At 41.5% G+C, this 13,305-nt stretch overlaps 1 protein-coding gene across 2 annotated transcripts in view; it reads left to right on the forward strand.

Moving 5' to 3' along the window:
* Positions 1–9,618: 9,618 nt before the first annotated feature.
* Positions 9,619–13,305, forward strand: part of KATNAL1 (katanin catalytic subunit A1 like 1) — a 130,837-nt gene continuing 127,150 nt past the window's right edge. The window contains exon 1 of one of the 2 annotated variants that reach the window (XM_023517752.1): positions 9,619–9,658. The gene's annotated coding sequence lies outside the window, so the exon portion shown is untranslated. Of the gene's footprint in view, positions 9,659–9,706; positions 10,012–13,305 lie in introns of those variants that run through there. The other variant, XM_003797607.3, reaches the window with a different exon arrangement.

Consider the following 13,305-nt stretch of genomic DNA (forward strand, 5'->3'; position numbering starts at 1 on the left):
TACAAAACTGTACAGACTTACTCCCTGCTCTCAAGGGCTTATTGTTTAGTGGGGAACAGAGAAGTGAACAGACAATTTGAGACAGCATAGTGTGCCCATGGTGGGGAAGAGGGTTCTGAGGGGCACACAGAAGGAGGGTGGGGTCAGGGACTGGCAAAAAAGTCTTGAAGGGCAAAGAGGAGCTGGGAAAGTGGAAGGTGCAGAAGAAGGTGGGCACAAGAGGAAGAAGAGCTATGTATGTCAGCACAGAGGTCTGGGAGCACAAGAAGGCTGATGTGCAGAAAATAAGGAAAAACAAGCACCATATACTCTGCTGCATCCCGTAGGCTGGATTTTTCTACACCTGTTAGTAGTTCATAAAGTAAATGAAAGTGAAACAGAATCGAGTATTAGAGCACATAACGTATCTAGTAAGGGTGACTGTTGCTTCAGTTATAGATACATGGTCGAGTATGTTTGTACATCTGTATGGACTACAGGGGTTGATGATAAAAACTAAGTGGGATTCTCTTAAACTGCTACTGAAGACTCTCACCCAGAGAAGTTGTCTGATCAGACTTGCATTTTAACACAGTTATTCTGGCCACAGTATATAACATGGGTTTGAGTGGCTGGAATGCAGCACCGTGGCGAAGACTTGGGCAGCTCTCTTTACAATGAGGTAGAAGCTCCATGTGTGGGTGGCACATCAGCTAGAGAGCAGGAGCATGAGTCTCTGACGATTATGGAGCCCTATGCTGCCCATCCAGACTTTTAAATGAGGAAGAGACAGTCTGCTCTAGTCTGCTGTTATTTTGGGCCTGTAATGGCAAGCTAACCACTGTCCTGAACTATTACGTATGTATACCTGCTTCTGGTGGATAGACTCCTGATGGTCTGTAATGATGCTCACCTTCTATTACTCATACTCCTGGGTAACCCTCTCTCCTAAGTGTGAGTGAGATGTGGAATTTACTTCTAACCAATTGAATGTGCAAAGAATGACAGATTGAATAGATTACTTAAGATTCTTTCTTCTGTTTTTCTAGCAAGTCTCACTCTTGCTGGCTTTGATGAAGCAAGTTGGCCTGTTATGAACTGCCCTATGAAGAGGCTTATCTTGCAAAGAACTGAAGGCAGCCTTTGCCTTCAGAGTCAACAAGGAACTGAGGACCTCAAGTCTAACAGCCTGCGAGAAACTAAAAATTGGCAACAACCATGTGACCTTTATAGCAGATCCTTCTTCCATCAGGCCTTCAGATGACACTCCAGCCCGGGCCAATGCCTTGATGGCAACCTCAATAAAGGCTGATTGAGGTGCCCTCGAAGAGCAAACCCAGCTGAGCTGTGCCTGGATTTCTGACCTGAAGAAACTGTGAGACCATAAATACATGTTGTTTCAACCCTGTCAGTCTGAGCTAACTTGTTCTGCTGCCACAGATAACAAATGGGCTGCCTAATTATAGGTGACTTCCACTGCTTCCTTGGCTTCAGCCTCATATTCCTGACTGGACAACACTTACACAGTGATACCCACATCAAGTCCAAATACACTTTCATATCTTCAGACCAGCAAAAATGGAAATGTAGAATAATTACAAGGTAAGATAAAGTGGGAATTCTCTTACATTGCTGTCTGAGTGTAAATGGATATAATCACTTTAGGTAACAACTGGTAAAATCTAGGACAATAAACATTAACATGCTTTGCTATCTGTCATTCCACTGCTATTCCTATGAAACTTTTCACACATACATACAGGAAATATCCAAGGAGGTTCATTGTACAATCTTTACTATTATGGAAAGGTAGAAAAAAAGAAAATATTTATCGTCTGAGAATGAAAGAATTGTATTATGTGGTTACAATTAAAATGAGTGAACTAAATCTATGTTTATTAACAGGAATAAATCTCAGAAACCCAATCTTGAACAAAAAGGTGAATCTCAAGAAAGCATATTATAATAACATCTACATAAGGGTGTCCCAAAGGTCACTATACATGCATGCATAGGGAAAATGGAACATGGGAAACTATAGCTAAATGTACCTTTATTTACAAAATGCCCATCACAAAATTTTATAAAATATTTAGAAAATATTTCTCAACATGTTGGTATATAAATACAAAAAATGTCAAATAATATAAAATATGACTTTGTTAATTTTTTCTATTTACAGCAACCTTTGGGATACCCTGTACAATGCTTATAAAACAGAGATATGTAATAATAGTAAAAAACATGCATCCAAAAAATAACATCAGTATCAGAATGTGGTGGGTACCAGAGGGTTTTTGTTGTTGTTGTTGTTGTTATGCAATACTCTACAATTTTTTGGTATGATTTAAATGTTAAATAAGGCTCAAGGCTTATCTGTCATGAACGTGTAAATCTTGACACAGATAAAGAAGAAAGAAACGTATGTTTCTTCTAAATCTTATGTAATTGCCATCTTTACTTCAATTTTGGATAGTAAGAAGAGGTAAGCAGTGATTTGGGGAAAAGGAGCTGGGATGAATAAGGGCTACTAGAATTCTTTATTGTAGGTGAGGATTTTTCAGAAATGTGAAATTGAGGTGAGACTTGAAAAATGAATGAGGCGGCCTGTTGGTGAGCATAAGGAGAGAATATCAAGGGGAATAGGATGATGAACCATTTGCTTGGACAGTTAACCATTTAGGAATGACTCATGTAAGCCAGCGTTTATGATTTTATATTATTTATGCACAAAAAATCACAAAGACCTCAAATGCATCAGTGACACCAGAGGAAAGAAAATAAAAATTTCCTCCAAAACTTATCTCTCAATTCTCTGTAGCTGACATAGAACAGAACCCTCCCCATGCCCCAGGTTAGGGAAAGAAAGGATTTCAGGGATGGGAGGAGGCCTCTAGGGTGGAGGTATCTCCTTAGAAGGGGAAACCAGATCTCAGCGGTATTACATTTTTTCATTCAGACTAGAAATGTTTTGTGGCTGGGATTGCTTGGCACAGTGTGTCTTCTATGAATAGAAAACCTGATCACAAGCTGTGATCATGCCACCTACATGGTAACATGCTTCAGTGGATAAATCGGAAAGTGATACGCTTTTTAAGTCACCAGAAGATACTCTGCATGTCACAAATGAAGTAACTCTTGCCAACATTTGCCTATGCAATTGAGTTATATATTCCTCTACTAAATGCAAGGTCCTAAAACAGTTACGTGAAAGGAGTATTGCTAATGCCTTGGTATCTAGCAGAGTATATGTGACGGCACGCTGCAGTGCTCAATGAAAATGCTACTCCACTAGCTATCACAGACGACTATATAGTCATTGATCGAGCTTTGTGCCCACAACACTCAAAAGTGTTACAAATCCACTTAACAGCCTCAAGTCCTGGGTTTTCTGTTCATATTTTTAAATTTGCATAAAGAAATGCAAAATCATAAGGAAGGAGAATCCTCATAACTACTGCCAAGAGGTTTTGTGTTTATCCTGGCACATACAAGAAATATTTTGAATTCTTAAATTGTAGAGCAGTTCTTTTCATTAGGAATATGTGATTGAGTCTTACTTCTAATGAGAGACTGAAGCGTAAGTATAGTTGGTTCATGAATAAAATGGAGCAAAACTTCACTTTTACTGGATGAGGCAGAACTGTAGGTCTACGGTATAAGGGTCTTCATTTCCTTCTTTTGTCTATTACCTTCTCATAATAAGTGCAAGAAAAGGCAGCATCAAAGAGGCAAAACAGCCACCCTGAAAATACATGTTTTTAACGCTTCTCTTCCATTCATCCAGTTCTACTTCACTATACGAGGTCTTTGGAACTACTGCCTCGCTTTCTTTATCACTAACTTTCTGCTTCCTCACACTTGCTTATAAGAAGTAAAAGTGTAGCAAGTAAAGAAGCTGAGTTTCTCCACGTCTGAGGTCAGATTCCAGATGAAGCTTGGGGTTCAGGCCAAACCGGGAGTGATCCCTACAGCCCAGGCTGGGGCTGGGGTCTGACAGTGACAGCTGCTGTAATAGAATTGGGTCTCTGCTATTCATGTACCTGAAATCCAGAGTACTTCTGCATGTTAGAACTGGCCCCTTAGCTCTCAACGCAACTGTCTGTTTATTTAAGAATGCACCCCTCTTCTAAGGCAGTGTTTCTTTTCTTTTTCTTTTTTTTTTAATTTTCTCTGTACATGCACATGTGTTTATTTGGTTTCTACTTTTTACCTTCACAAAATTAAAAAGGCTTAAAATTTCATTAACAATAACAATGTTTAAGATAAGGACTAGAAACAAAAACCTTGTAAAGAACGAATGAAGATAAATACATTCAGAAAAGAAATCAGACGATTCCTGCAATGAAATATTGAGCAGTAATACTAACAATGCAAAAAAAGTAACATTCACATTGTCAGATCAGAGTATGTCTATCATAGAATGCTTTGACTCTGAGGTTCAGTATGGAGTTGTCAGTTAACTACTTCTTTATTTTTTTTCCAAAGTCTCAAAAAATAGACAACTAATATTTATAAATAAAAATAGAAGATAATTTCAAAAAACAGATCATGCCAAATCTTATAGACAATAGAAAAAGAAGAAATACTTCAAAATCATTCTACTTCATCTGGATATACCTGATATTAAAATTGGAAAAAATATATTACTATAAAGGGAAATTACAAGGCGGCGCCTGTGGCTCAGTGAGTAGGGCACTGGCCCCATATACTGAGGGTGGCAGGTTCAAATCTGACTCCGGCTGAACTGCAGCAACAAAAAAATAGCCAGGCGTTGTGGTGGGCACCTGTAATCCCAGCTACTCAGGAGGCTGAGGCAAGAGGATCACCTAAGCCCAGGTGTTGGAGGTTGCTGTGAGCTGTGTGATGATATGGCACTCTACTGAGGGTGATAAAGTGAGATTGTCTCTACCAAAAAAAAAAAAAAAAAGAGAGAGAAATTACAAACATATTTCACTTATAAATGAGGATGCAATATCCTAAACAATATATTAACAAGTTGAATTAAAAATTAATGTTCAAGTAATGTACTTTGGTCAATTTATGTGAGAATTAGTCACTATTTTCTTTTCTTTTTTTTTCCTTTCTTTTCTTTTCCTTTCCTTCACCCCCTCCCTCCTAAAAGGCAGTATCCCTTAAACATAGCAGGAAATATATTTTACTTCATAATCCATTACACTCAAGAAAACAGAAACTAGATTATTTCAATAGAGAGAATTTAACACAGGGAAGTGATTGGACAGATGCTGGAGGACCAAAACATTGAAAAAGGAACCCAAGTGACACATAGGAAATACCTGTTCTCTAGGACTGGAGATCAAAGAAAGGAGAGGAGGTTGGAGTTATCAGAACCTAGAATGTTTGGAGAAGTGGACCCTTGGGGTTGGGATGCAGATGATGGAAGAGTGGCACTGCCTGCCTGATGCTGAGAATACTCTGATACAGAGGGGAAAGAAATGCCATGAGGCCAGTTCTGAAGCACCCAAAGCTGGAGACAGGTAAAACTGCCAACAGGCTAAAAGGCCATTGCCAGGGTGATGTTTTCAAGTACAGTAGACCAACAGAAGGAGCAAGTTGCTTTCCTCTCCTCCAGACTTGTGTTCTTCCTCTAGTACTCCCAGGGGCCAGATGGCAAGGGAAAAATGTGGTTTGCACAGTTCTAGCCCTTCTAGCACAAAGCTGAGAACAGGAGTTAGGTTTGAAGCTGAAAGACAACAGCTCAGTAATGGCCACAAAATACTTTAACTGTGAGCATACCCTCAGAATCTAATCTTCTGTTGCATTCTGGTGTATGGTATTCTACCCTACACTACCACTACCCTGCCTTATCACATCTGAAATATTACACAGATAGAAGGGATCTGCCACATTAATTTCATGATATACTAATAGGCTGTGACCAACAAGGAAAACTGCTATAGGAGATCTTCCCTGGTAGTACGGACCGAACATTGGAATTCATTGCTGCTTACCTCCTGAACTTCTTCCACAGCAATAGTGACTTAAAGGAGCTTCTTCTCAAGGAACCCTATCCACTGAATACCCATGGGGGCCCACACTGCCACAGGCTTCACGGATATTAACATTGAGAGGCTGCAAATGTCCTGTATGGTACTCCAAGGGGAAAAGCTACCAGATATAGTCAGCTTTGCTAAGGAGAAAAGTAGGAAACCACTAATCAAAATTATTTATTGTACCCTTATTGTATGTAAGGTATTACGAGGCTGTTTTGGGGAATACCAAGAAATGGAGGAGCTCAAAATATACTGAGGAGTAAAGAGGAAACCTAGTAAGTAAACAGCAGATGAGCTGCACCTCGGCAGTATGGTTACTTGTCAAGTGGGTGATCCAGGCAGAAAATACTGTGAGTACACAGCAGGGTGATAATAATTGTGGGCAGGAATGATCTGGAAACATTTCACATAGAGGTTTCATATTAATTTTTGCAGAAGAGGTAGAATTTAGATGAAGACTGGGGGTGGCATCTCGGGTGAAAAGGCCAACAGAAACAACAGAACAAGACGAGGAAGTGCAAGGTGCGCAGGGTGCAGTACTGGAATGTGGAGGTAAGAAATCTGAGGTCACCAGAGCTGAGAGTGGCAGCCTGGGGATGGAGAGGGTGTAGAGATTGAACCTTGGGAACAGTTCCTACAGTTAAGGAGCAGGTAGAAGAGCTGGTGAGTAACAGTGAAACAGTCTGGTCACAAAGCTCTGGAGAGAACCAGTCATAGACCACCAGGAAGAGTGGTCAGCAAAGCCAAACTCTACAGTGGCTAAGAAGACTGAGAACTGAGGAGATACCTCTGGCTTTGAACTAGATGCATCAAGTCTCTTTAATGAGAGTGGAGGCTCCTTACCACACTGCCTATATGGACTAATCTGTTACCACCTTTAGCTTCATCTTTTGGATTTGTGCAGTATATTTATCACTTCAACAGGTCTAAAGTAGACAGAGAAAATAGTAAACTACAGTTTATCTTCGGTCCCTGTTCCCTCCCAGTTGTCCACAAAAGCCACAAGAGGTGTTTTAAGGCTGCGCTTCAGTGGTTCCCAGCCTTCCTTTGGGTGACTGCTCACCCAGCTCCCTGCAAATCAGCTGTTTGTGCTGCTGTCATCTGTTCTCAAGTGGCTTGTCTTGCTGAGCTGATTCTCTGGGATTCTGTCTTCAAAACAAGAAGCACTATGCATTGGGACCTTGCCTTTGGAGACTTCTTCAGAGCTGCAGGCTGCACTACAACCCAGGCCAGCTGCCTTGCTAAGACAAGTGACTGGTCACAAGGGAAACCAGATGAGGGATGGATGGATCAGGTGAACCTATCATCTCTACTACAAAAACATGTGTTCAGCTGGTAGCAGATCAGTATCATCTACTCCAGGAGTAAAGGAGAATCTATTTAAATGCTCATTACATATGCAGAGGTGTGACCAAATTCCTACAGTTGATAGGTCCAGGTGTGCCCCTATAAGGACGTTAGGTGGCTTAATATTCAGATCTTGTTCCGGACTTTATGGTTTAAATGTTGTCATTTTTTCTGTACAATATAAGCTATAGTTATGTAGACTTTGCTTTCTTTCTTTCTCTTAGACAACAGATACCAGCTATTGTCATTTGCTTCCTCATTTATACTGAGTATGCCATTATTATGGATGTAAGAAAATGGTTTTCATAACTGAGCCCACTAAGAAGGTAATGGGTCATGTACATAAGCTGCTTAATATTTACTAATTACACTACGGATTGAATCAAACAGAATATGAAGATATATATTGGGGTGCACACTATTATTTTAATAAATGTCACCTGAGTTCCTCTTGGGGAAAGTTACTTTCTTTGTGTAGGAAAATACTTTGATAAACAGTTTAGAAATGGTAGGTAGCCATGAAGGTACATATTAGGAGATGGAGACAACTAAAAATACTGTAAAAGAGAGGAAAGAGGGGAGAAACAGGCCAAGAGAGATGGTGGATAGTGGGAAGTTGCAGCTTATGCTGAAGGGATGAGTGTCAGTGGATAAAAATACCATGGGGAGGGGGAAGTGGAGGAATTTTAAGAGCAGGGATTTTTAATTTTATGTTTTTTGCATCCTTCATTAAAACTCCTCATTTGCTCCAAACCTTCGGAAGTATCTCCTATATAAACAACTTGAAGGGATTGATTTCCATATTTGTGTCAGTAGGAGATGTGATGTGGCACAGTCTGTGTCCCCAGAGAAAGCAGGAATTCAGAGCTAGAAATGGAGGTGAGATTGTAAACCCCCTGGAGCTGTGCAATTGAGAGGACACTGGCCTTCAGCTATGACAAAAGGTGGATAAGGGACAGGGTGATCCAACTGGATTACACACATAGTTGCTTGCTATTTTCAACTGCAATGGCTCAAGAAATTGACAAATTGAAAATTACAGGGCCAGAAATTCACTCCCCTCCCCACTTTTTTTTTTCTATTAAACTAAATCTCTAGGCCTCAGTTTCTTTATCATCTGTTAATATCTGGAGATTGGGCCTAGACTATCTCTGTGATTTTATTAGCGTCTACAGCCCTAATAACAATATTTTAATGTTCCTTTTTGAGACAAATTTACATGCAGTGAAATGCACAGATCTTAAGTGTTGGTACATGAGTGACAAATGCACATACTTCAGTAACCTAAACCTTCGGCAACAGCTTTTTCATCATACAGAAAATCCCTCCTCGGTCAGACCTTTCCCCCAGGGTAAACCCACCACCATTCTGACTTTCATCATGATGGATTAAATAATATTTCACAGCTACTTTTAAATGACAGGCTTTGCTTTACAGTATTAGCTTGCTTATTTCTCACAAGAGCTGTGAGACAGATACCTCCATTTTGCAGATTAAACAAAGAGGATCAGAGCAGGTCGGTAACTGCTCCTGGTCATCAGCTACCAGGCACAGGAGCAGGACCGTTTTTTGACCCACATGCTTTTAACCTGTGTGTACTATACTGCCTCTCTGAGACGACCCTGGAGAGTCAGCAAACGATTGCCTAAGAAATAGTATAGGCCCAAATTCAATGGAAATCAATCCCACTTTACAAGTTCTAAAACCTCCTGAATAGTCAATCAATGATCAATCAAGGTCATATGCACTTCATCTTATTGAATAATTCCTTTCTATCCCAATCCCCAGAGAATGGCAGAAAAGAGGCGTGAAAGACTGAAAATTCGATGTAAGTGGGGAAACACACATAGGCGGTGTAGGCAGGTTCTGCACATTTCAGCCGGGGATGCGCGGACTGGCGGCGGGGAAGGCGGCTGGACCGGACGTCACAGGCGTCCTCTCCGACTACCATCGGCATAAACGCGCCGTGCTGCGAGGACTGGACGCAACCGAGGCAGGGCTCAGCAGGCACGAGCAGAGGCGTCAGCCGCCAGTCCTCAATGTCACTCTCCTCTCCTCTCCCACGGCGCGCCCTCGCGCCTCCCATCCCCCGCACTCGGGCGGGCTTCCCAGGCTCCTCCTGGAGCTGACTCCGAGCCCTCCCGCGACACCCCCACCGCGCGGCCCGCGGCTGCCATGGCAACCCTACGCCACCGCCTCTTCACGCACGTCGCGAACTAACGGACTCCGCGGCGGCGGCCGGCGGCCGGCGTCCCACCCCCTACCCCACCTGGACCGCATCGCCAACCGTGAGTTGACCTGCGGCACTCGGCAATTAGGTAATGAATCCAAGAGAGAAGGGCGCCAGCGGGACAGCAGGTGGCGAGGTGCTCAAGTTGGTTCAGTGCGCGGAGGGGTTTCCCGGGCGCGGGCCGCCCTGAGTGGGAGGGAGAGAGGAGCGAACGCGGCGGCTCGCGGAGCATCATGGGGATTGTAGTTCTGAGGCTCCTGGGGCTCGCGGCCTCAGTGGGGTGGCTCGGACCAGGGGAACTACAAAGCCCGGCGGCCCCCGCCGCTGGTAAAGACCGATAAACTTTGAGCGGACCGGGAGAGAGAAAATCTCTCTTTGTCTTGAGGGGGCTTTGGGGTGGTCGCCGAAGGGGGCTGTTTGCGCTGGAAAAGGGAAGTGGAGGTGAGACTCGGCTTCCCGCCTTGTGGTCTGGCCCACCCCGGCTGCAGTGCTCAGCTCCACCCAGGCTGGGCTACCGCCCAGCGTAGTCTCTGGGATGAGCAGCTGCCCAAGCTGCAGGGCCTCGGGCCTCCGGCTCCTCTGACCCTCCCAGGTTGCTGCCTCTTGGTGCAGAACCGTATGTATGTCACGTATAATGTAAAATCCGAGAAGCCGTATTTTAACAGGCTTTTTTTTCTTTCCCTATTTGTTCATTTCTAGGTAGTTATGTTTAAAGTAGCTCAAAGGCGTTTGCATATTAAACCCATCAATTAGTAATTATTCAAAGGGCAGTTATGTTTAAAGGTTAAGTGTGAAAGAGAAAAGATATCATTGCTATTATATGCTGGTATCTTTTATTTATTTTTTTAACCATTTTGCATTTTTGTGTTTTATTTATTGAGGTTCAAGGTTGTGAAATGAGCCCCCCCCACCAACCTGAACACTGCCTACACGGATTTTGATTGTATTTTGAAGATTAGTTCCACCTTAAATTACTAGTAGCTTTTAAAGTATAGACTTTTATTTTTTAATACTATGTAGTAATAATCTTCTTCGATTGTTCCAGTGTTTTTCAGAATTTCTCAGGGGCATGTTTATAGAATGAAAAATACTATGCTATGATTTGTAGTTTTTGCGTTCTGGAAGGCACCTTAGTCCCTAGTGTTAACCCAAGGCCAGACAGTAAGGAAGGTGACACAGATTTAGAAAACCTTTCTTGACTACCCTTTAAAATTTTCTAGTAGGTAGGTAACCATCCTAGATGTTTGCTGTTTTATGGAGTAATTTGTTGATAGTACTGTGGGCTTATTTGTGTGTGTGTTTGTGTGTATGTTTAGAAACAAACAAAAAGACCGAAAACCTTATAAAATTCTTTTTATCTCAATTAAAATGAAGTTGTAAATTTAACTTAAAGAAGCAATTTTGTACAAGAAAGAGATGGAAAGTAGAGTTAGTAGTAAGACCAGTAGAAAAAAAGTGAGGCTTTATGTTATGCAATATAGGGTTGAAATACCTTACTTATTCACAATTTGTTAAGTACTTAACTGTATGCCAGGCATTATGCCATGTGGTCGGAATAAATGGATGAATTGAAAATAGTCTGTGTTCTGCATGGGCAAACAGCTGTGTCATCACATTAGTGTGACGGAGACATGTGGAAGTTGTTGGAGGGGCCCAGAGTGGAAATAAAATAGTCATATAACAATAACATTATTAAATACACTGTATCAGGCATTGTGCAGAGTATTTTGCATGCAGCTCCTTAGGTAATCCTCAGAACAATTGTATGATTAAGTTACTGTTATTTAGAGATGAAGAAACAGGTTTAGAAAGACATAGTTTGTAAAGTATGAACCTGGGATTTGAGCTCATGTGACTCATGAGTCCTGATGTAAGTCGTGATCTCAAGCACTGATGCCATTCTCACTACCATTTATTAGAGAGATCCTGACTCTGATGCAGTCAGGGGAGGTCTTCAGTATGTGTGACTTTTGATTTGTGTTAAGACAAATAAGCTTTCACTGGGGAGAGGGTGAGGAAAGTCATTCTAGGCAAATGGCACAACATGAGCAAAGGATAGATGTAAGAATGAGTGTTTTGTATTTGGGGAACCTGGGTAGTTCTGAATGACTGGATCCCAGAATATTTGCAATTGGCGAGAGAGGCCAGTCTTAAAGTACATGGTACCATAAAGAGAATTTAGACTTTTTCTTACTATGGGGCAACCATTGAAAAATTTCAAATAGAGTATTAGTACCATGAGGTTTGTATTTTAGAAAGATAACTGAAGCGCCAGTGTGGACAGTGGACCTATCAGAGGAAAGATTGGAATGGTGGTAAGGAAACCTATTGTGGAAAATATAAAGTCTGGTAGAGAAATGAAGAGAGTCAGAACTATGAATTTAAGAGTTACAGAAAATGGATTTGAGGAATATTTAAGAGGCAAATTTGATATTTAAGAGGCAAATTTAGATATTGGGTGCTAGAGAGATTTGGAACCCTAAGGTGAATGAATGATTCCTTGGTTTCTGACTAGGATGATTAAGAGCATAGTGAAAACCTTGATAGAGTGGAGAGGTTTTTTTGAGGTAAAAATTAAAGATGGATTAGTTAAATTTTGAATATTTGTTCAAGGTTCCTGTGGTATATCCAGGTAGAATGCATTTGGGACTGGAGTTCACAGAGATCAGGGCTGGAGATAGAAGTTTGCATGTGGATAAGTAGTTGAAGTTACAGGAGAGAATGGCATAGCTCATTCTTATTCTTATTCTCATCCTTATTCTTGAAGGAATAAGAAGAAAGAAAGAGGTTTGAATATGGAACTCTAGAAATAGCATCATTTAAGGTGTAAGTTTGGAAGAGGGGTCATGTTTGAGAAAAATGGGAGTAGAGCCCTCAAGTGAGACTGTGAAGTTAGGTAGAGAGGAAAAGATCCAGGGAGAGAGCATAGCAAACATGAATGAAAGCAGAGGAAATAAGAAGCAGACGCCAGAACATCAGGTGCCTCAGAGAGGGCACAGACGGTGAAGATGGAGGAGTGTCTGATGGACTTTGTGGCTAGAAATCATTTCAGAACTTTGCAAAACTGAAGAGGAATCAGTGAGCATAGGCTACTTTTAAAAATGTGTAAATTTTTCTACAATAGTGCATATATGAAAGAAGAGAAAATAGAACTAGTACCATGTAATTATCACTTAGCTTGAAGAATGAATATATAATCAATTTTGTTTCATATATAATCCCTAGCTCCCAGTTGGATTATTTTGAAGTTAATGCATATATATATTTTCTTGATTTTTTAAACTAAATCATAAACACATAGATCATGTATCCATTAATACATTTATGGGGTACAGTGTGCTGATTTGATATATAATTTGGAATGCTTACATCACACTAGTTAATATATCCCTCACCTCATTTACTTAATTATTGTGTTAAGACATTTATACTGTGTACTTAATAGATCTGACATGTACCCTTGCAATATGCATCATAGGTGTGGTCCCACCATTCACCCACCCTCCATCTAACATTCCCCCTCCCCTCCCATCCCCCCCTTCATCCTGGGCCATAGTTGTGATCTATCTTCATATGAAAGTGTGAGTGATTGTAGCCGGGCATTGTGGCAGGCACCTGTGGTCCCAACTACTTGGGAGGGTGAGGCAGGAGACTCACTTGAGCCCAGGAGTTGGAGGTTGCTGTGAGCTGTGATGCCACAGCACTCTACCCAGGGGGGACAGCTTGAGGCTCTGT

This window comes from Otolemur garnettii, unplaced genomic scaffold (genome assembly GCF_000181295.1).
Source record: "Otolemur garnettii isolate 467f Iridium unplaced genomic scaffold, OtoGar3 scaffold00120, whole genome shotgun sequence".
In the NCBI taxonomy this organism is placed as follows: Eukaryota; Metazoa; Chordata; class Mammalia; order Primates; family Galagidae; genus Otolemur; species Otolemur garnettii.